A 24,074-nucleotide genomic window follows, 5' to 3' on the forward strand; every position below is an offset into this window, starting at 1 on the left:
ATTTGCCTGATATTGTGGATGAAATAGGAAGGTTCAGTCAGGAAAGTTCCTAACTTGACGGCCCCATTGCCTTTATAAAGGTACCTGCCCCCCTCCCCGATTTTCACTCCAGGAAGATGGAGGTGGGATAGAGTCAAGCCCACTGCCTCCAAGGGGCAGGGTCAAGGTTGCAATGGAGATTGGTTTTGCAAACTGCCAAAGAGCCACAATGCCCTTCTCCCTTTACTAGGACTTTGACCCAGTTTTAATCAGGAATGTCAGATGCTCAAAAGCTCACCGCCCAGTCCATCTCACATGCCACCTCATATTGACCCATGTGCCCTCCATTCTCTTCATGCCCCCACAACCCCTCATACCACCTGTGTTTCTTCTAGAACCAATCACTAAGTATCCATAACGAAGAGAGCTCAGGAGCCAGGTTTTGGAATGGATATTAATAGATATGAAAACAACTTTTCAAAAGCTGATGGAGCTGTCATTTAAAGGTAATCATAATTGGAAAAATATCTCCTTCAAAATAAGTTAAAAATCCCTTAGTCGATCAACCTATTATAGAATTTATAGTTTTTGAAACACAGCCAAGCATTCGTAACAGACTCAGCTGTGATGACAAGCCATCACAGTTCACATCCAATTACACCTATCAAAACTGCCAGAGCAAATAGCATTTTTTCAATAAGCTGCACCAGAGGCTGTCAAATATTGGACACTAACAGTTTATGACACTTCGTATTTCCAGACAGTGTTTTGATCAGTTTTGAATGTGTAATAGTATTCTAATGTATCTGAACTCATACACAATGCTGCTGAATATAGTAGAAACATAGAAGATAGGAACAGGAGGAGGCCATTCGGCCCTTCAAGCCTGCTCTGCCATTCTTCACGATCATGCCTAATCATCCAACTCAATAGCCTAATCCTGCTTTCTCCCCATAACCTTTGACCCCACTTGCCCCAAGTCCTATATCTAGTCGCCCCTTGATACATTCAATGTTTTGGCATCAACTACTTCCTGTGGTAATGAATTCCACAGGCTCACCACTCTCTGGGTGAAGAAATGTTTCCTCATCTCCTTCTTAAATCATCTACCCTAAATCCCCATACTGTGACCCCTGGTTCTGGACACACCCACCATTGGGAACATCCTCCCTGCATCTACCCTGTGCAGTCCTGTTGGAATTTTATAAGTCCCAATGAGATCCCCCCTCATTCATCTGAACTCCAGTGAAAACAGTCCCAAACTAGTCAATCTCTTCTCATACGTCAGACCTGCCATCCCCAGAATCAGCCTGGTAAACTGCTGCACTCCCTCAAGAGCAATAGCATCCTTCCTCAGAAAAGGAGACCAAAACTGCACACAATATTCCAGGTGTGGCCTCACCAAGGCCCTGTAAAACTGCAACACATCCCTGCTCCTGTACTCGAAACCTCTCGCAATGAAGGCCAACATACCATTTGCCTTCTTTACGGCCTGCTGCACCTGCATGCTTACCTACAGTGACTGGTGCACAAGGACACCCAGGTCCCGCTGCACACTCCCCTCTCCCAATTTACAGCCATTCAGGTAGTAATCTGTCTTCTTGTTTTTGCTTCTGAAGTGAATAACCTCACGTTTATCCACATTATACTGCATCTGCCATTCATTTGTCCACTCACACAACCTGTTGAGATCATGCTGAAGGAAAATGTATGAGGTGATAGAATCCATACAGTGTGGAAGCAGGCCATTTGGCACATCAAGTCCACACCGACCCTTCGAAGTGCAGCCAACCCAGACCCACCCTCCTACCCTACATTTCCCATGGCAAATCTACCTCACCTACACATCCCTGGACACTATGGACAATTTAGCATGGCCAATCCACCTAACCTACACCCAAAGGAAACCTAAGCAGACACAGGGAGAATGTGCAAACACCACACAATCACCTGAGGGTGGAATTGAACCCAGGTCCCTGGCACTGTGAGGCAGCAGTGCTAACTACTGAGCCACCATAGTGGTCAATTTATCTTTGCAGGACAAAATCCTATAATTAATCACAACAGGAAACACTAAAACTGTGAGAACAGATTTTTTTGGCATCTCAAAGCTTGTCAATGTAGGAATTTCAGGAGCAATTTGGGGGCTATGGTTTCACCATTGTTTATGCTCCCTCTGACCGGTAGTGATCCATGTATTCTTACCAAAGGGGCCTGACTCCAAGAACTTACAGCTGGGTGTGCTGCATTAGACTGCCCACTGCCATGGAGTGAGGAAGGGCAGATTTGGGTAATCCGAAATTGAACTGAGTAACTTGTACAGCTATTTCAGAGGGTAGTTCAGGGTCAACCACATTATTGTAGATCATGAGTCACATGTAGACCAGCCCAGGTGAAAATGACAATTTTACTTTCCTAAAGGTGAATCAGTTGGGGTTACTATCACAAACAACAATGGTCACCATCAATTCCACATTTTATTGAATTGAAATGTAATCATTTGCTATGGTGGGATTTAAATTTATCTCTCCAGAAAATCAGCCTGGGCTCTGGATTACTAGTCCAGTGATGTTACCATGATGCCACTGCCTTGCCTATCATAGAATCATAGAAGCCCTACAGTGTAGAAACAGGCCCTTCAGCCCAACAAGTCCACACCGACTCTCAGAGCATCCCACCCACAGCCATCCCCCTATAACCCTATAACCCACTGAATTTACACAGCCCTGAAAACTACGAGCAATTTAGTATGACTAATCCACCTAGCCTACACATCTTTGGACTGTGGGAGGAAACCAGAGCACCCGGAGGAAACCCACGCAGACACGGGGAGAATGTGCAAAGTCCACACAGTCACCTGAGGGTGGAATTGAACCCGGGTCCCTGCGCTGTGAGGCAGCAGTGCTAACTACTGAGCCACCATACCGCCTATATTTAGGTTTGTGGACTCTTTCTTTTCACAGGATTTGGAGAGATTGTTTATTTACATTTTTATTTCACTAAAGACATATCTTTTAACCCACTTCAGATCACAATTGTTTCATCTCAATTCGAAGTCTGAATGTCCAGTGTTACATTTTTAAAGGTGATGCTATTTTCCTGTTGAAATGTTTACTGATATTCTCCTGTAATCCTCCTGTCTCAGCTGTTGCAATAGATTTCCTTCTGTAAAGGTCATTAATGAACCAATGAGCTTTTGTAACACTGTCATTTTTAATGGTTTCCTGTGTTGGAGCTGCAAAGATCCAAGGTTTTAATGCCAGTTAATTCTTCTAATGTAAAAAGTGGAAAAAAGTGCAGACATTACAAGCTGTGAATGATCTGAAACTGATGATGACCATAAGATAGCAAGTATTCTGAAAGTACTTCCTTTAAGTATTTGCTGGGGTACAACATCCCATCCCAAAATAAGAATACCAAAACTCTCATTCATGGCTTTGGTTAAAAAAAAGAGATGGAAGTCCTAGACAAACTGAATGAATTTGGAAGAAAATTTATTTCTAGATGTATAACCCAGATTATTAACAGTTACCAGCAGGGAAATTTATGAGGAATAGCATGGTGACATAGTGGTTAGTGCTGATGCCTTACAGCACCAGGAACCTGGGTTCAATTCCAGCCTTGGGTGACTGTTTATGTGGAGTTAGTACATTCTCACTGTGTCTGTGTGGGTTTCCTCCCACAATCCAAAAGTGCAGGTTAGGTGGATTAGCCACAGGCATTGCAGCTTTGCAGGGATAGAGTAGAGGGATGAGTCTGGGTGGGATGCTCTTCAGAGGGTTGGTGTGGACTTGATGGGCCAAATGGCCTGCTTCCATTCTATAGGGATTCTATGATTAAACATTGTGGGAAGTCACTGGATACTTGGGTGGGACCAGCCAATTAATAGTGCCTATGTTTTCAAAGGAGGAAATACTAGCTTAAGCAATGAAAACTACATTAATTCCATGGAAAATAATATAAACAATTAAGGATTATCTGTATAGCAACCATCCAATCCACATGGCTTTACATGGAGCCTGAATAGCTATCAATTATTTGAGGAAATGACTATCCCAATATAATTAGACTACCATAAGGTATTTGCTAATGTTGTACAAACAATACTATCAATTCAAAAGCTGTGGGGATTTAGGGCAACCTTTGAGTGTTGTGATGAATCCTTTTTTTAAGCATTCATTGTACTGTGAAGCCAATAATCTATGAGAATGTAAGAATCGGGGCATGTTCAGAGTCTTCAATGCCAGTTCAATGCCAAAAGTGAAGATTATAATCTCTTATGAAGTTTAATGAGATTTGACGACCCATTGTGTCATTAACATCTTGTGGGATTTGCTGAGAAATCCATGGAATCTGTCTTGATCATGTTTGCTTTTGGTGTGCATTGTGGGTGCTCAATCACAATTTATTGCCCATATTTACCACATGTTAATTTTACATGTTAGAATATAAATTGTACATGTATTCCAGATTGAATTACTGTTATAACACTGTAAATTTTATAGTTGTCTTTTCAAATATTGTGACTTCATTCTCTTCTTATGTACCCTGGATCTCACACTTTGTCTATTTTGCAGTGAAAATTACTGGCCTCAAGCCAGGCTGACATAAAATTGGTGGAGTAGTCCATAATCGTATATTATGTGTTATGGAACAGACCAGACCCCAACAATATATTTTAAGAAGGTCATCTAGACCCTAAATTTTTCTTATTTTGAAGGTAGATGTGAAGTGCTATGTTCCAGATGCAATGTGACTGGTCAAACTACTAGGCATTAAGCAAAACAATTTATTTAATCACTGCAGTTAAAGCACAAACAAAAGGAAGAGGAATTTAGAATAACTTACCTATTGGAAAACTTAACCGAATAATTGATACAGTACTCATTACTAATTAACTATTCCAATATAGTAACATCCCATAAACACACCACTTGGCAAAAAAGGCAAATTCAGAAACAGATTCTCACATGCAGTTCTCCAATCCAGGAGAGAAGATTCAGAGAAAAAGCAGCTAGGAGACATTCAATGAAGAATCCAACAATTTTGAGACGCCAAAGGCTCCTGCTTAAAATTAAACCTGAAACCTAGAAAGCCTGGTGTGTGAGAACAGGCCACACCCAGGCTGCTTCCATTGTTCCAACTTTTAAAAAAACCCCAAGACCTCACAAATTGTTTACTTTCTTAGAGACAGATCGTCACCTCTGCCTTACAACTTCTCATATAAAAAAGGACAAAATAACCTCTTAAAGTGACAGCATTGTCACAATGGATTTGAGGAGAAGACAATGGGTTACAAGTTAGTTGGAAAACAGCAGGGTCCAGGATGTACTGAATGGACTACGTTGAGACCACTGTTCTTTCTGGTTAACGTTAATGAAGTGGATTAAAAACTTAATGAAAGTTGTTTATATTTGGCAATGATGCTAAACTTCAAGGGTCAGTAGAATGGAGAAGATAATTCAGAAACTGCAGAGTGGACAAAGCAAAAATAAAATCTGAGCAGGCAGAACAATGCAAATAAACTTTATTTGAACATCTGAAAAGTATTGTACACAGGGTAAAAAAAAGGGCAACATGCTTATTTCATGAATATCATTGAGATAACTGTGGATGAAGTTGAAAGAGCTAGGAGTCTTTGTAGATCTGACTTAACTAATCCTGCAAATGCAGAGAAACGCTCAAAAAGAAGTATAGCCAAAATGGTGGAATACAAGTCAGGGGAGAGGATGTAATCAAACTGCACAGTATTCTGATCAAATAACTCATTATGTCTTATTCTGTTTGTTGGGCAACAAGGGAGACATTCACAGGAGGCAGAGCAGTGAGGAGTCAGGATCTGAGTAATAAAGGAACATGAGAGAGGCTTGACTGTTGTACTTGGGAAGGAGGTATCTGGGAGTTGATGCTATGTGATGATAAATACCATGGCAAGTGTTAATCCAGAATAAACTAAACAGTGGAGGTATGACAAGAAGGCTCAGGTTCAATCTAATTTTGTGACTGATATCAGGAATTTCTTCAGGCAGAGAGTAACCAAAATATGAAAAAAATTTGATGTCATAAAAACAGTTAGAAGTAGCGCTATGGGTCAGGCTATTCTGTGTGGATGCATCAAGATGAACCTAATGGCCTTTCTCACACTGTATATGTCGTGTGATTTAGTATTTTTGTGGGTGTCTGCCATTGTACAGGTTCTTTGCATTTCCTTCCCTGGTCCACTAGAGGGCTATATGCACTACTCAAAATGTGAACCTCAGTGCCTAGGCACTTTTGATAAAGATCCAGGTTTAAATCAATTAGATTTCCAAGTTGTTAGCACATGACTGCAGATATAAAACTAAACTAGTTAGGTTCAGTGAAAATAAATACAAGGAAATATTAATTCTGTCAGAATTATCCTATGAGAGCACAATCCACAGATGTTGCTGTTTTGTGAAGACCTGTACAATATATTCACCACCTTTTACTCAGTGATCTTTACCAGAGCTGACTCTTATTTGAGCCATACATGTAAATCTAGACTGTTGAAGATAACTGGCTTGCCGTTACTAAATACATCAGTGGCATTATGTAGCCTTTGACGTTAAAGTTAATTTTAGAACGCATGCCACTTTGAAACACACACAGCTAAATTAGGCAGAGTGATAGATTATAGATGCTAACTCCAAACTCCAAACTCAAATATGTAAACAAATAAGTGATCCCTCAACTGCTATAAATCCAAACTTATAATAACATGTTATTGTATTGAAAGATTGGAATAGACAGCTTAATACTGGGCCTGAAAGTGGTGATTTCTGAGGTAGTTCAATGGCAATTCACAGTGCAACAACAAACCAGAGCTTGACTACAAGGAACCTGACAGCAATTTAATTAAAAGCTGCCAGTAACTGGAGAGGGCAAAGGCTGAGTCATCCATGATCGCCACATGGATCCTGAGATTGTATTACAGGTTTTAAAATGCTGCCTGGTATCTTATTGTTAAAATACACTGTGCATTCCATCTGAGGCCCGTGAAGAATGTATTCCTCCGAAATTCCTGTCCTTGCTATGTTAATGGAGATATTGACAATAAATGGGTGACTACCTCCACTAAAATAGCATTAGGAGGAGTTAGGGACTCGTGTAGTGAGTGTTTGCATTTCTCAGGCGTAATTTCAAGGGATGCATATTATATGTGGGATTTCATGAGGATTGGGCAGATGTTTAACATCTTGAGTTCATAGATTAGGGTGGTGAAATCTAGAAGAAAAATCAGTTAACCATGCAATATCTTCTGCATTTAACTGCAGTGCAATAGGCTGAGTGTGTGCAACACCCTCTGGAGTGGCAGCTTGTCAATGTTAAATCATTCAGATCAGGTGATATTAACATGGGTTTTGCAACTTAACTTTGGATCCATGGGTTTCGCAGGCTTCCTGGAGCTCATGAATGAAAGTAAAGTGAGCAGATTATGTCAATTGCATGCGGACAGTAGCTGAAGGTATGATGAGAGTATGTCAATGCCTATAGTCACAACCATTTTCAATACTGCTTGTTTGGAAAATGTTTGTTCACGGGATTATGCTGTAATTGTATGCACTTTGAACTGGTGTTGCAGGTTTGGAGGTCTGAATATTCTTTGCAGTTCTGTCTAATCAGCATGCACTTTTAAAAAAAATTGCTTGTGGGACATGGGCATTGTTGGCTGGGCCAGCATTCATCTCGTTGCCCTTAAGAGGGTGCTGGTGAGCTGTCTTTTTGAACCACTGTAAGCAAGTGCACAAATGCCCTTAGGGAGTGAATTCTGGGATTTTGACCCAATGACAGTGAAGGAATAGTGGTATATTTCCAAGTCAGAATAATAAGTGGCTTGGAGGGGAAATTGCAGGTGTTGGTGTTCGCATGTATTGGCTGCGTTTGTCCTTATAGATGGTAGTGGTCATGGGTTTGCAGGATGCTGTCTGAAGATCGTTGGTGAATTTCTGCAGTGCACCTTGTAGAAAGTATACACTGCCACTACTGAATGTCACTGGTTGAGGGAGTGGATGCTTGTGGATGTGGTGCTGATCAAGCAGGGTGCTTTGTTGTGGATGGTATACAGCTTTTTGAGTGTTGTTGGAGCTTCCATCCAGGCAGATGGGGAGTATGCAATCACATTTTTCACTTGAAGCTTGCAGATGGTGGACAGAGTCAGGAGGTGAGTTACTCGCTGCAGTATTCTTTGCCTCTGACTTGCTGTCGTAACCACTGTGTTTATACGGCAATTTCAGTTTCTGGTCAATGGTAATCCCCCCACAATGTTGATAATGGGGGATTCAGTGATGGCGAGGCCATTGAATGTCAAGGGTGATGGTTAGATTGTCTCTTATTGGAGATGGTCATTGCCTGGGATTTGTGTGGTGCAACTGTTATTTGCCACTTGTCAATTTTATACTGGATATTGTCCAAGTTCTTGCTGTATTTGAACATAAACTTCTTTAATAACTGAGGAGGCACAAATGGTGCTGAACATTGTGCAATTATCAGTGAACATCCCCACTTTTGACCTTATGATGGAGAGATGGTCATTGATGAAGTAGCTGAAGATGATTGGGCCTAGGAAGCTACACTGAGGAAATCCTGCAGAGATGTCCTGGAGCTGAGATGACAGACCTCCAAATACTACAACTATCTTCCTATGTGATATGACTCCAACCAGCAGTTTAAATGCAACCTTAAGATCAAGGGCAGTCACTCTCACCTTGCCTCTGTGCAGAATTACTTTGATGTGGAATTATTCCATAGATCTCAAAAAGGAACTATACCTTTAAGACAGATCGATCACATGACAACATGTGATCCTGTAGTATATAGGTGTTCCGTTTTATTCTCAGCTAGCTAGTTATGCAATTAGTTAAGCAGCCAATTAGTTCAGGGCAATATAGTTCAGCACAATGTAATCAGGCTGTCAGTTCTGCAACAGTAATACATGCAAGCGCAGAACCTGACTATAATTAAGCCTAAGATATCATATCTTAGTACGTACTTAGGATTATTAATAAACTTCTAGATATCTGTCTCAATAAGAACCAAGTCTTCATAATGCACGTCATGTTGGCTAACAAATAGAAAAATCACATCACATCATGGTGGCAGCAAGTGGACACTAAAAGCTGGTGTTGGTAAGTTGAAACTGAAAATTAGTTGTAATAAGTTGCTAAAAATGTAATAGCTACAGCGTCAGTTGTGAAGAGTCCTTAACTATCGTCTATTGTTCACCTGAGTTTAGAGCTGAAGTTCATGTCTAACGACCAAGACTGAGGACTGTAATCTCTACTGAAGCAACCACAGAGGAGGAAGAAGTTATAATTAGAATCTTTTTGTAAAAGAAATGAGAGGTCTTTGCGCGTCCATTTTTTTTTACAGGTTAGCTCCTATAAAAAAATACAACTTAGAATGTCAGAAAACCATTCTGTATATTGTTAACGTTTTATCTGTGCACGGTCAGCAGTTGATTACACAACTTTGTTTTCTTCAGAAATAGAATGAAATAAAGAAAACAGGTGCACTAATGATTATCGTACTAAACATAATGTACTTGAGCCAAAAGGTGGATAGTGTAAAACAACAACCCTTGTTTTCAAACAAACAGAGAAACTGAAGAAACTCAGCAAGTCTGGAAGCATCTGTGGAGAGAAAAAAAGAGTTAATGTTTTGAGTCAGATATGACTCTTCTTCAGAACTTACTTTAAGAAACCTTGTTTTCAAAGTCAATTAATCGTATATGAGAAGAATGGTCGTGGGATTTATCATCGTTAACATATTGCTAGATCAGAACCCAAAGTTGGAGATTAAACTGCCAAGACTGCAACAGTTTTTTTTAAAAAGGCCTAAATGATGATTAACATCTTAATTCAGATCGCTTGCAATAATCAGGTCAGCTTTATATTAGCTCAAACAGGACTGATGGATACATTTGGCATCATTGTCTGGCAGTAGGAGGCTCTGAGGATCTGGAGGGATGCACTGCTCTTAGTGATGGGCCAAAGATGTTGACTGAGGACATCTAGAGGAGACAAACGAATGGGGAACTTCCAGGATACAACGCAGGAAATCTTTCAATGACCTAAGCATGGCAGGAAACTTCAGACCAATCATACATGAACTTATATCTTAACATTTGCCTTCTCGACCATGGTCTAGCACATAATCCCTCACCAATCTAGTCTTCTGAAACGCCATCCCTTTCTGTCTATTCACTTCCTCACATTGATACACATACCTTCATCCTTACGTAATATCAAAACGTGCTATCCCTTATCCACAATAAATGTTCCATATCCATCCATTCCACTAGTAACACTACTTCAGATCACATATCTCCTCCTTGCAGAAGCTAATATGGCCTACACACTGTGAATGTCACCTTAAGTAGGATTCAGGAAACATTAGCTTTGGCCATTCGTTGCCCCAGTGATCTATAATAAAATATTCTCCAGCTCATTACTAGCATAGATGTGCAGCTGAGCCATGAGAGGGGTGAAGGTCGAAGGAAAAATTGAAGTGGGAGTTCAGTTAAAGCATTTCCACCTCTCACCTGTTGCCCCCACTCCAATTCTTACCCAACTTGCGTCTTGTCCTGGTGTTCAAGTCTATACCTACATAGGGGTAGGTGGAATAGTATTTGGCAGGTTTTAAGAGCCAGAAAACATCAGCCATCTCAGCAATCAGACCAAAGATCTGCAGCCTGTCACTTCCTCTGCTGTAGCCATTAGAATTGTACCATGTGGAGGGACAGTAAAGCTCGTATTTGCACGAATGATATGTGTCTGACTGAGTTCCGTAATGTTAGAATGTTACGTTTCTGTTATTTATGTGAGCCACATAGTATCGTTCTTTTGAATCACGACCAGCTTGTCCATTGTTGGCTGTCAAGTGGCCTTTTCAGTTGTGTGGTGAGAAATTGAAAGATGTGAGTTCAAGCTGAACTCCAACATGACATATGCAGGTTGGTGGAACGGGCAGACAGATGAGTTTCAATGCAAAGAAATGTGAGGTGATGCATTTTGGTAGGAAAAACCAATGAACCACAAAATAAATTAGGGGGTAGAATTCTAAACAGGGTGGAGGAGCAGAGGGACCTGGGTGTAAGTGTGCACAGATCATTGGAGTTGGCAGAACAGATGAAGAGAGCACTGAGTAAAACACACCAAATCCCTGGCTTTATTATTGAATACAAGATCAAGGAGGCAATGTTGAGTTTGAATCAGACACTTGTTAGACCTCAAACAAAAACAAAAATTACTGGAAAAGCTCAGCAGGTTTGGCAACATCTGCAGGGATTACTATTTTCATTTCTGATTTACAGCATCCGCAGTTTTTTGGGTTTTTACTTGTTAGAGCTCAGCTGGAGAATTGTGTAAAGTTCTGGGCACCACATTTTAGGAAGGATGTGAACGCATTGGAGACGGAGCTGAAGTTATTTACAAGAATGGTTCCAGAAATGAGCAACTTCAGAAAGATAGATTGAAGAAGTTGGGACTGTTCTCCTGGGAGAGAACAAGACTAAAAGGAGATCTGATAAACATTTTCAAAATCATGAAGGGGCTGGATGGAGTAGGGGATGAAACTGTTCCCACTGGTAAAAGGAACAAGAGCAACAGGGAATAGACTTGAAATGATCTGGAAAAGAAGCAAATGTGAAATGAGAAACAAATTTGTTCTCAAAGCGAGCAGTTCAAGTTGAAATGCACTGCCTGGAAGTGTGTTGGAGTCAGGTGCATTTGAGGCATTCAAGGGAGTAGTAGTTGATTATTATTTGGATAAAAATAATGTTCAAGGGTATGGGGAAAAGACAGGGAATTGGCACTAGGTAATGACGCTCATTTGAAGAGCTGGTGCAAGTGCGATAGGCCGAATGGTCTTTTTTGTACTGTAACACTTCCATGATTCTGTAATTATTCAGTGATTCTGAGCAATGGGGACTGTGAGAGGGAAGTTTACTGGTTTGCTTTGCATCAGTGGTACAGGAGAGCTGAAAGTGGCTTTTGCTGGTGGTTGTTCAACAGTAGCACGAATGGAACCTCATTAAACCTTGCAATAATGTGAGAATCCTGGGCAACAAAGTGTGTCATTGGTGTTACATTGATTGCATCATCTTCCAGCTGGCCCTTTTCTGCCTCTGAACTGTACCGATGTTCCTTCTGCATATCCAAACCAGCTGCTGTGTAATGTTATGCAGAGCTATGTCGGGACTATCTTTTGTACATACTTAAGGGGTGCCACAACTCCGGCACGGCGTTTCAGCGGTTAGCACTGCTGCCTCACAGCGCCAGGGACCCGGGTTCAATTCTACCCTCAGGCGACTGTCTGTGTGGAGTTTACACATTCTCCCCGTGCGTGCATGGGTTTCCTGTGGGTGCTCTGGCTTCCTCCCACAGTCCAAAGATTTGCAGGTTAGGTGGATTGGCCATGCTAAATTGCCCATAGTGTTCAGGGATGTGTAGATTAGGTGGGTTATAGCAGTATGGGTCTGGGTGGGATGCTCTGAGAGTCAGTGTGGACTTGTTGGGCCAAAGTGCCTGTTTCCACACTGTAGGGAATTCTAGGATCTATGATCTGTACAGGCGACTGAAGAACATCTTCAGTTTGTCACTGATTGGTTGGCTGGCCAACTGTTCACACATCCAGTTTCCATTGTCTTGTTCCTAGGTCTCCTTCTACAAGTTTCCAAGAGAGATCATCAGCTGCTCAGTGAATTCCTGGTGATCTATGGATACCTCAATTGCAACCTGTACATTATCAATGACACACTGAATCTGTGGAGAGCCAGCTATAGCTGCAAAGTACAAGCCCCCTCACCATTTTCCCCTCTGGATGTTTTCTGGGCTTAGCCAAAGACAGGATATTGAAGACAGCAGAATACAAGTGGATAAGACAGGTGGCTACATCATTGCCCATGGCAGGCACAAAAATCAACAGTAATGGTGGGTGAGGCAGCATCAGAGGAGCAGGAAAGCTGACGTTTCGGGTCAGGATCCTCCTTCAGAAAACAAGAAGGGTCTAGGCCCAAAACGTCAGCTTTCCTGCTCCTCTGATGCTGCTTGGCCTGCTGTGTTCATCCAGCTCTACACCTTGTTATCTGAGAGGAAGCTGAAGCCTTTTTATACTTGAGCATGTTGAGACATCATCAAACTGCCTAAAGACATAGTGCCTTTCTGAGATTTGTACACCAATATGATATTCCCCCTTTTCCCATCCACTAATTGAAACCCTGTACTGATAACCATGTACAAGGGCACACATAGATACATTATTGTCATGCATTAAAATAGCACTTTGGAGGATGATAGTCTTTCTGCAGGTATCATGACTTGGCTGTGCAGCTTTGTTCTGCAGTGTGCAATCTATCTGTGGATGGATATGTATCATGGATGTAAATTTCTTGTCTGGTATGGTACTTTGAGTCATTCTGTTCAAGGGATAGTCGATCATAGAATAGAATCCCCACAGTGAGGAACAGGCCATTCAGCTCATCAAGTCCACACTGACCCTCTGAAAAGCATCCCACCCAGACCACCCCCCTACTCTGTAACCCTGCATATCCCAAAGCGAACCCACCAAGCCTGCACATCCCTGGACACCATGGACAATTTAGCATGGCCAAACCACCTAACCTGCACATCTTTGGACTATGGGAGGAAACCAAAGCACCTGGCATAAATCCACGCGGGCACAGGGAGAGCAGGGTGGCGCAGTGGCTCAGTGGTTAGCATTGCTGCCTCACAGCGCCAGGAACTCAGGTTCGAGTCTACCCTTGAGCGACTGTCTGTGTGGAGTTTGCACATTCTCCCTGTGTCTGCGTGGGTTTCCTTCGGGTGCTCCGGTTTCCTCCCACAGTCCAAAGATGTGCAGGTTAGGTGGATTGGCCATGCTAAGTTGCCCGTAGTGTTCAGGGATGTGTAGATTAGGTGGGTTATAGGGGGATGGGTCTGGGTGGGATGCACTGAGGGTCAGTGTGGGCTTATTGGGCCGAAGGGCCTGTTTCCACACTGTAGGGATTCTATGAATTCTATGAAACATGCAAACTCTAGTCGCCCAAGCCTGGAATTGAATCCAGGTCCGTGGCGCAGTGAGGCAGCAGTGCTAACCACTGAGCCACCCTGCTACTCCACTGGTGGCACCCTGCTATGTTTGTCACAGTGTTGTCTGACCTGGCTAGACACAACATCGTAGTATGTTTCCACGAACCCATGTACTTGTATAAAGGTATTAAATTTGATGATTTGTCTTGGTTCAAATTGGAATAAGTGTCGGCATGATTGTTGATCATGGTCTTCTATTATTTTCTCCCTTCTTTCCAGCAGTGCATTGGGAACACATGAGAACGTTGTGGGAATGTGTCCAGGAGGAACTGCTTGGATTTGACTTCAATTGGGTATGCTAGTGTATAGCGGATCACTGTTGGACACAGTTTGTTGAGGAACGCCAAACAACCAATGGGTCATCAATTGTTGCACTAGTGATATCTTTGATTGTTGCACAAAAGGGAGTTTGGTGAAATAGTCCCTCATCACAATGTAATTTTGTCATTGGACAGGAAAAAATCAGTTTCGTACTGTAGCTCAGAAGAACTGTTAGTATGAGAGAGCATAAGAACATAAGAAATAGGAGCAGGAGTAGGCCATCTGGCCCTTCGAGCCTGCTCCACCATTCAATAAGAACATTGTTGATCTTTTCAGGGACTTGACTCCACTTACCCAACTACTCGCCGCAACCCTTAATTCCCTTACTATTCAAAAATCTATCTTTCCCTAAAAGCATTCAAAGGGGTAGCCTCAACTGCTTCACTGGTCAGGGAATTCCACAGATTCAAAACCGTTTGGCTAAAGAAGTTCCTCCTCAACTCAGTTCTAAATCTGCTCCCCCTTATTTTGAGGCTATGCCTCCTATTTCTGGTTTAACTTGCTAGTGGAGGATTCTCTTGATTATTAATGTTGATGGAATTAACATGTTTCACATGACTAGACAACATGGTAGGATGGATATCTAACAAGGAGGAGTCAGAACACTGAAAGGAGATAGAGGGCTTGGTGACGTGGTGCAGTGAGAACAATGTCTCTCTCAACCTTGGCAAAACTAAAGAACGGATCATTGACTTCAGAAAGAAAGGAGGAGAACACGACCCCATCTACATCAACGGAACTGAGGTTGAGAGGGTGGAGAGCGTCAAGTTCCTCGGAGTGATGATAACCGACAACCTGTCCTGGACTTCCCACATAGATGCAGTGGTCAAGAAGGCACAACAACGCCTCTTCTTCCTCAGGCACCTCAGGAAATTTGGCATGTCCATAAGGGCCCTCACCATCTTCTACAGATGTACCCTAGAAAGCATATTGCGCGGGTGCATAATGGCCTGGTATGGCAGCTGTTCTGCCCAGGTCTGTAAGAAACTACAGACATTGTGCGCACAGCCCAGACCATCATGAAAGCCAACCTTCCAGCCATGGATTCCAATAACACAGCTCATTGCTGTTGAAAGGCTGTCAACTACATCAAAGACCCATCGCATCCCAGTAATACTGTCCTACAACCACTTCCGTCAGGCAGAAGACATAGAAGCTTGAACACATGCACCAGCAGGTTAAGAACAGCTTCTTTCATGCCATTATCAGACTGATGAATGGACTATCTAACGTCAAATAATGCTGATCTTGCTAATGTTGATCTTGCCTAGTGCACGCCCTGTGCGATGTAACCTGTATGCCTCTAAGTCTTTTTTTCACCCTATGATCTGTATGCCCTTGCTTACCATGATCTGCCTGTACTGCTCATTAACAAAGCTTTTCATTGTACTTAGGCACACATGACAATAAATAAATAAATAAAAATTTAAATAAATCAAAAAAAATTAGCTGATTAAAGTTCTTATTGATGTTGGGCCAATGGATGCATTAACTTGCCAATCTCTCACTTTTATCTGAGTCCATGTGATCTATGTGTAATTGGTGGATAACAAATCTTTGGAATAATCACTTGTTTGTCTTTGAATATAGTTCCCTAGAGAGTCCAATTTTGACTCTGGATGGCCAGAAATAACATGCTTGTTCAGGAACCTGGTGAATGTATTTGAGCCACCAGCCTGATGATGGTCTTCTTGACCTGTTGCAGCTGGAGATTATCAGACATAGCTTGTTGAATCTACTGTGCTTGGCTGTGACCAAAATGATTGAGATCAATCAGGAGAACATCTCTACCAAGGATTCAACAATTTTGACTTGAGGCCTAATGATACATCATCATTCTTTGTGGGATTTGAATGTCAGCTAAGTGTATTGAGGGTATAGTCATATGTGAGCTTTGGCTTGTATTGTACTTCAAAATCACATGCTTGGATCTTCACAAGTAGATGTTGTATATGCGTAAGTGCACATTTTGATAGATCATTTCCAATGGTTTGTTATCAGTATGAACAATGAAATGCTTCCCAAATAGGTACGTGGAAGCTTTGTATTCTAAAAACTGGAGCAAGATCTTTCCTATGTTGGAATAGTTCTTCTGAGCTTTCATAAGGACTTTAGAATCAAATGCAATAGGCTTGTCCTCCTGTAATAGACATGCTCCAAGGCTTCATTGAGATATATCTACTTCCAACATAGTAAGCTTGGAGGGATCATAACACAGAAGAACACAACTGCCCATTTTGGTTCGGGCGCGTTCCTCTGAGGGGGACCCAGCAGCAGAAGCCGTAGGGCGGAGCCTGTACCAGGAAAGATTTAAATCCTGCACAGGAGTTCTTGGGCCTAGTTTCAGTTCAGGCATGTTCCTTTTGGGAGAAGCTAGCAGCCACCCGTTCCCGGGAAGCACCCTGCTGACATCACAGGTGGAAAAGGGAGCATGATTTCTGATTGGCCAGAAGAGAAGCTAGTCAGATACTAGTTTGTGTTAACCCATTCATTCCCTTGGTAGATTCCCAAGGAAGATGGCTGCGGTGGTTGGAATTCAGCAGTCGTTGACTAGATCGATACTGGGGGTGACAGGACTGTCATATGAGGGGAGATTAGTTCAACTGGGCCTGTATTCACTTGAGTATTTACGACTGGTCCAATACACTTTTTGGTCTCTAGTAATTCATGATAGTTCAATTTTCTCTTGTTGGAGATAGTCATTGTTTGGCATTTGTGTGGTACGAATGTTGCTTTCCACTTAGCAGTCCAAGACTGGATATTGTCCAGGTCTTGTGGTATGTGGACACAAACTCGTTCACACCCGGCCAGCAGTGAATGGAGATGAGGCTGGCTAGGCTGGGACTTTCATTGGAGCACAAGAGATTAAGGGGTGATCTTATAGAGGTGCATAAAATCTTCAGGGGCATAGTAATACTATGGCTGCAGCAGCAGATCAGAGGCTAGGAGGTCTGTAGTGGGTAGCTCACCTCCTGACTCCCAAAGCCTTTCCACCAGCTACAAGGCACAAGTCAGGTATGTAGGGGCGTGCTCTGTACTTGCCTGGAAGAATGCAACTCCAACAAAACTTGAAACCATCTAGGACAAAGTAGCCTGCATGATTGGCATCACATTCACCAGTATTCCAAGCACTGCCACATCCTGCCATCCCCAGCATCAGCCTAGTGAGCCATTGCTGCATTACCTCTATAGCAAGTATATCCTAATGCTAATGCATGAACCAGGTGGAAATGTTTAATTCCTGTTTTAATTATCATGAAAACATTTGAACAGCCTGTATAGCTCCTCTATGGCTCGTGAACGAGATGAGATAGCAACTATTGCATGAAAAGTGGTATACAGTTTGGAGAAAAAAATCACAATTACGAATGGCAATGGGGATTAATTCACCTTAGGTGTAGGTCAGTTGAATATATCAATTTGTCATTAATGTACATCACAGTGAAACAGATGTGTATATGAGACTAATAAGTTGACAGAAAGGGAAAAGATTTAAAAGGGACCTGAGGGGTGACTTTTTCATGTAGAGGGTGGTGTGTGTATGGAATGAGCTGCCAGGGGAAGTGGTAGAGGCAGGTGCAATTATGTTATTTAAAAGGTATCTGGATGGATATATGAATAGGAAGCGGTTAGAGGATTTGGGGCTAAATGCTGGCAAATGGGGCTAGCTGGATATCTGGTTGGCATGGACAAGTTGGACCAAAGAGTCTGTTTCTCTGCTGTATAACTCTGTGACAGCTTTCAATTGGAGATATTTTCAAGCTTTCCTATGAAATTTTTGAGAAGACTGGATTTGATTTTCTGGCCAGTACCTGAAATGTCTGCACCGTATAGGTGGTCATAAGTAAAGATCTAAAAACAGACATCTTCCCCCAATGACCCTTATCTTTTGAGAAGATTATTTGCAAGTCAAGAAGACTTATTGAATGGTACAACCTATTGAAGACAGTGAAAGCCTGGATGATGAAACTGATTAGCAGGATACGTGACATAATCCCCATGCACATGATAAATCTTCAACGAATGTAAAATGAAGATTTGTGGAAAAGGATGGGGAGATTACCTCTAAGTGTGATGTGTGTGAGGAAGCTTTTCAATGCTATTTCTGCTTTAGCTAATACAGCAGATAATGAAGAGGACTTAATTGGAGAGAGTGAAGCTTTGGAAAAAAAAGCACTGAAGACAAAATCCAGCCAATGGAAAATGTATGAAGATGATGTGTGAATTTCAGAAAACAACAGAGGATTAAAGAATGAATTGACACAGCAGTGTGAACAGCCAGATATCACTTTATTATGTGTGAAGTGACTAACCTGTGAGAGTGCATTGTAAATGCACTGACAAATGGACTCCAGACATCTACAACTGTCTGGCAAACAGAATCAAGTTTTTTTAAAATTACTGACACATGGGTCATGGGCATTGTTGGCTGGGTAGCATTTATTGTCCGTCCCAAGATTCCCTTGAGAAGAAGGTGGTGGTGTGTTGGCTTCCTGGACCACCATATAGCATGTGCTGTAGGTAGACCCACAATGCCTTTAGAGAGGGAAATCTAGGATTTTAACCCCAACAAACGAACAGTGATATATTTCCAAGTCAGGATTGTGAGTGGCTTGGAGGCGAGCTTACAGGTAGTGGTGTGACTATGTATCTGCTACCTAATTCCTTCAAGGTGGAAGTGGTTGTGGGTTTGGAAGGTGCAATCTAAGGATCCTTGGTGAATTTTTGCAGTGCATCTTGTAGGTAGTACACACTGCTGCTATTGAGTGTCAGTGGTGGAGGGAGTGGATGTTTATGGATGAAGTGCCAATCAAGTGGGCTGCTTTGTTCTGGATGGTGTCAAGCTTCTTGAGTGTTATTGGAGCTGCATTTATCCAGGCAAGTGAGGAGTATTCCATCACACTCCTGACTTGTGCCTTGTAGATGGTAGACAGGCTTTGAGGAGTCAGGAGGTGAGTTACTTGCCGTAGTATTCCCAGCTTCTGGCCTGCTCTTATAGTCATTGTGTTTATGTGATGAGTCCAGTTGAGTTTCTGGTCAATGGTAACCCCCAGGATGTTGACCGTGAGGGATTCAGTGATGGTAACACCATTTACTATAAAGGGGCAGTGTTTAGGTTGTCTCTTATTGGAGATGGTCAAAGCCTGGCATTTCTTTGGATGAATGTTACTTGCCAAACTTGGATACAGTGTACTTCATGCTCTATTTGTGCATGGACTGCTTCAGTATCGGAGGAGTCATAAATAGTACTGAACATTGTGCAATCATTGATGAACATCCCCACTTCTGACCTCATAATGGAGGGAAGATCATTGATGAAGCAGCTGAAGATGGTAAGGCCTAGGACACTGCCCCGAGGAACTCCTGCAGAGATGTCCTGGAGCTGAGATGACTGACCTCCAACAACCACAACCATCTTTCTATATGCCAGGTATGGACTGCAATTGGCAGAGAGTTCTCCCCCAATTCCCATTAACTCCAATTTTGCTAGGGTTCCTTGATGCCACACTTGGTCCCATGCAGCATTGATGTCAATGGCTATTATTCTCAGCTCAACTCTGTAATTTAGCCTTTTCTCCATGTTTGTTTGAATCAAGGCCGCAATGAAGTCAGGAGCTGAGTGGCTCTGGCAGAACGCAAACTGGGTATCACTAAGCAGGTGATTATTATAGCCAGATATTCCATCACTTTACTGATGATCGAGATTATACTGATGGGGCGGTGATTGGCTGGGTTGGAATGTCCAACTTCCTTTATTCATTCACGGGATGAGGGCGTCACTGGTTAGGCAGCATTTATTGCCCATCCCTAATTGCCCAGAGGACAGTTCAGAGTCAACCACATTGCTGTGGGTCTGGAGTCACATGTAGGCCAGACCAGGTAATGATGGCAGTTTCTTTCTCTAAAGGACGTTAGTGAACCAGATGGGGTTTTCCTGACAATCGACAATAGATTTGTGGTCATCATTAGATTCTTAATTCCAGATATTGATTCCTTTTGAATTATTACCTTAATTAATATCTTAATTGGCAGATATTGATTGAATTCTGCCATGGCAGGATTTGAACCTCAGATCCCAGAACATTATCTGGGTCTCTGGATTAACTGTCCAGCGATAATACCACTAGGCCATTGCCTCCACTTTTTGTGCACAGGACGTACCTGGGCAATTTTCTACATGTTAGGTAAAGTGTTGTAGCATCATGAGATTGTTAATGTGATCTGACAAGTGAAAAAACATTTTTAATGGATCAAGACACTATAATGTTCTCCATGGAGAAACTAACTTTAAGACAATTAAGATATCAATTAAGGTAATAATTCAAAGGGAATAAAAATAAAGTGTTAAAACGAATTGAAAAGCGGGAGAAATTATACTGAGAAAGTAGGGCACATGATAGGTACAGGTGATAGGAGAGCTGGAGAGTATTTTTACTTTGTGCATAGAACATAGAACTGTACAGCACAGTACAGGCTCTTCGGCACACGATGTTGTGCATTTTCTGATGTTTGTCTATCCGTGTATATGCTATTAGATTCGAGATTAGCAGCATTCTAGCAAATTACCAGTCCATAAATCTGCTCTCAATCATCGATAAAGTGTTTATTTAAGAAATCTGGACAATGGATCTTTTCAAAACATGGATGAAGTATAAAGTTGGCCATTTGACAATTGGATAAAGTATTTAAATCTATGTTGCAATGAGTTGACACGGGGGAACTGGAGAGAGAGAGAGAGAGATAGACAGTTCACTTGTCTGAGATTGATTGGTTGTAACGTGATGTTCTTGAAGATAAGCAATGGTGGAGGGGCGTGTCCTTGTCAGGCAGCTGACTTCTTACAGCTGTAAGATCAACCAGGAAAGCTGGAGCAACTGCAGGGCAAGTGTTCCCTAACACTTCAGCTGGCGAGCAGAATGATGCTTTTACAAGCTCCTGAGGTCTCAGTTGGAACCATCCATGCGTCCCTTGTATTAGTCAATGGCTGTCAATTGGGATGGGTTGTATACCTCTCCCCTGTCCTTATAGCCAACCTAGCTTAACTAACAGTTGGTACTTGATAAAATGTAATAAAATTGCTTCCAAATAATCACTGCCACTCTCAGATATCAGTAAACCTAAAATATTAAAACAAGTACAAAATGAGGAAAAAGAATACTTTGCTGTTGAGAGGCAATGGTGAGATACGAGGCTTGAGTTGAACATCATGATCCCACAAAGCAGTTGAGCTGAATGGTCTGTTTCTGTACAGATTGTAGGTCACAGTTTAAAAATAAGGGGTCACTCAGTTAAGACAGAGATGAAGAACCGTTTTCTTCTCTCAGAGGGTGTGAGTTTTTGGAACTCCCTCCTCAAAAGTTGGTGGATCCAAAATGTTTAAATATTTTTAAGACAAAGATGGATAGGTTCTTGATGACCAGGAGACTGAAAGATTATTGGGGGATATGCAGGAATGTAAAGTGGAAGTTAAAATGAGATCAGCCATGATCTTTTTGAATGGTGGAGCTGAGTGGCCTACTCTTGCTTCTTATTCGTATATTTGTATGCTTATAAACTCTATATTAGTCATCAGAGGAAAATGCTTCTTAAATCATTAATTTGACTTGAAATGTCTCCGAACAGAGCTCTATAGAATTGCAAGTTGTGGTTGATATAATCCTGAATTTTGTGTTTGGGATTGAGGGCTAGAGAACTGAATATCTTTTTTTCATTGTGTTCAGTCAATATTCGCAATGCAGAATCCTGTCACATGCACATTTGTTATACCTTCCTGGGTTTGTTACGTTTTTTTGTGAAAGCACTGATTCATTTTGTCATGAGGCTGTACTGGTGTTAGGTGGGTATTAGTATTTTCATGAAGTGATAGTTCTTCATTTGGAAGATTATATCATGGGGTTTGGGTGAAGAACATTGAACTGAACTCAATGCTGTCAATGTAATTGCATCTTCTAGCAGGGATTAGTAGATAAATGAATGACCCGTATTTATATGGCCCCTTTCCTGACCTGAAGGAATACCAAAGAACTTTACAGCCAATAACGTCCTTTAGTTGCTGTTACAATGTTGGAAATGGAGCCATCATTTTGTCAACAACTTTCCACAAACAGCAGAAAAGACAAAGTGTACACAATTTTTTTGAGTGATAAATGTTGTTCAGATTACCCAGGAGAACCACAACCACCCCACCTGCAACCACACCCCCGCCCCCCACCCGCCCCCCCACCACCTCCCCAACCTCAGCTCTACTTCACCATAGCATCATGGAATATTTGTATCCAACAGCCAGGGCCTCAGGAGTTTAACATCTCATCTGACAGATGGTACCTCCAACAATGTTGCATTCTCTCAAGGAAAGTCCATAAGACTTTAAGACAATACAGAAGCAGGCCGTTCGACCCATTGAGTCTGCTCCTCCGTTCAATGAGACCATAGTTGATTTGATAATCCTCAACTCCACATTCCTTCTCTATCCCTATAACCCCGATTCCCTTACTCATTAAAAATCTGCCTCTCTCAGCCTTGATTTTACTTGATGACCCAGCTTCTACAGCCTTCTGCAGTAAAGAATCCCACAGACTTACTCCTCTCTGAGAGAAAAAGCTTTCATTTGGTGATCAAGGTCCTGCAATGGGTCTTGAAACCATGACTTTCAGATACAGAGATGGAAAACAGTGATCAGGAAGAGGAACCTGAGCTAACAGAGAGGATCCACTTTCATCCCAGCTGCGAACAGCTATGCCATCACTGAGTAGCAATTAAAGCTAAGATGATTCTGCTCCATGAGCCTGATTTTCAGTTGGCCATGACCTCATTGGCATGAAAACAATATTATATCAAATGGTAAACATTGTCAATGTGCCTTCCTGGTTTGGATTGGGCCATTGAGCCCTTGATCCTGTTCTATCATTCAGTTAGACAATTGGTACCTAAACTCAATTTCCTCAGCTTTTTCTCATTCATGGGATGTGAGTCCTTAAGAAGGTGGTGGTGAGTCACCTTTTTGAACCACTGCAGTCCTTGGGTGCAGGGACACATGGTGCTGTTCAGAAGGGAATTCTAGGGTTTTGACCTAGCGACAGTGTAGCAACAATGATATACTTCCAAGTTAGCACAGTATGTGGCTTGGAGGGGAATTCACGGTTGGTGGTGTTCCCATATGTCTCCAACTCTGTCCTTGTCCTTCGAGGTGGCAGAGATTGTGGGTTTGGAAAGTGATATTACATTAAGAGCTGGGAAGAGACTGAAGACAAATCAAACAGCTGCCGATGAGTTTGGAAATCAGGACAGACAAAGTATTTGGACATGTAGGAAAGTTCAACATGAGAGTCAGACAATCATAGAGTTGTATGGCACAGAAGAAGACCTTTGGTCCAACTTGTCCATGCCGACCAGATATCCTAAATTAAACTAGTCCCATTTCCCAGCATTTGGCCCATATCCCTCTAAACCCTTCCTATTCACATACCCATCCAGATGCCTTTAAAATGTTGTAATTGTACCAGCCTCCACCACTTCTTCTGGCAGCTTATTCTGTACCTGCACCACGCCGTGCATGAAAAAGTTGCTCCTTAAGTCCCTTTTATATCTTTACGCTCTCACCTTAAATCTATGCCCTCTAGTTTTGGACTTCCTAACCTGGGAAAAAGACCTTGACTGTTCATCCTA

The sequence above is a fragment of the Rhincodon typus genome, chromosome 2, assembly GCF_021869965.1.
Source record: "Rhincodon typus isolate 14 chromosome 2, sRhiTyp1.1, whole genome shotgun sequence".
Classification (NCBI taxonomy): Eukaryota; Metazoa; Chordata; class Chondrichthyes; order Orectolobiformes; family Rhincodontidae; genus Rhincodon; species Rhincodon typus.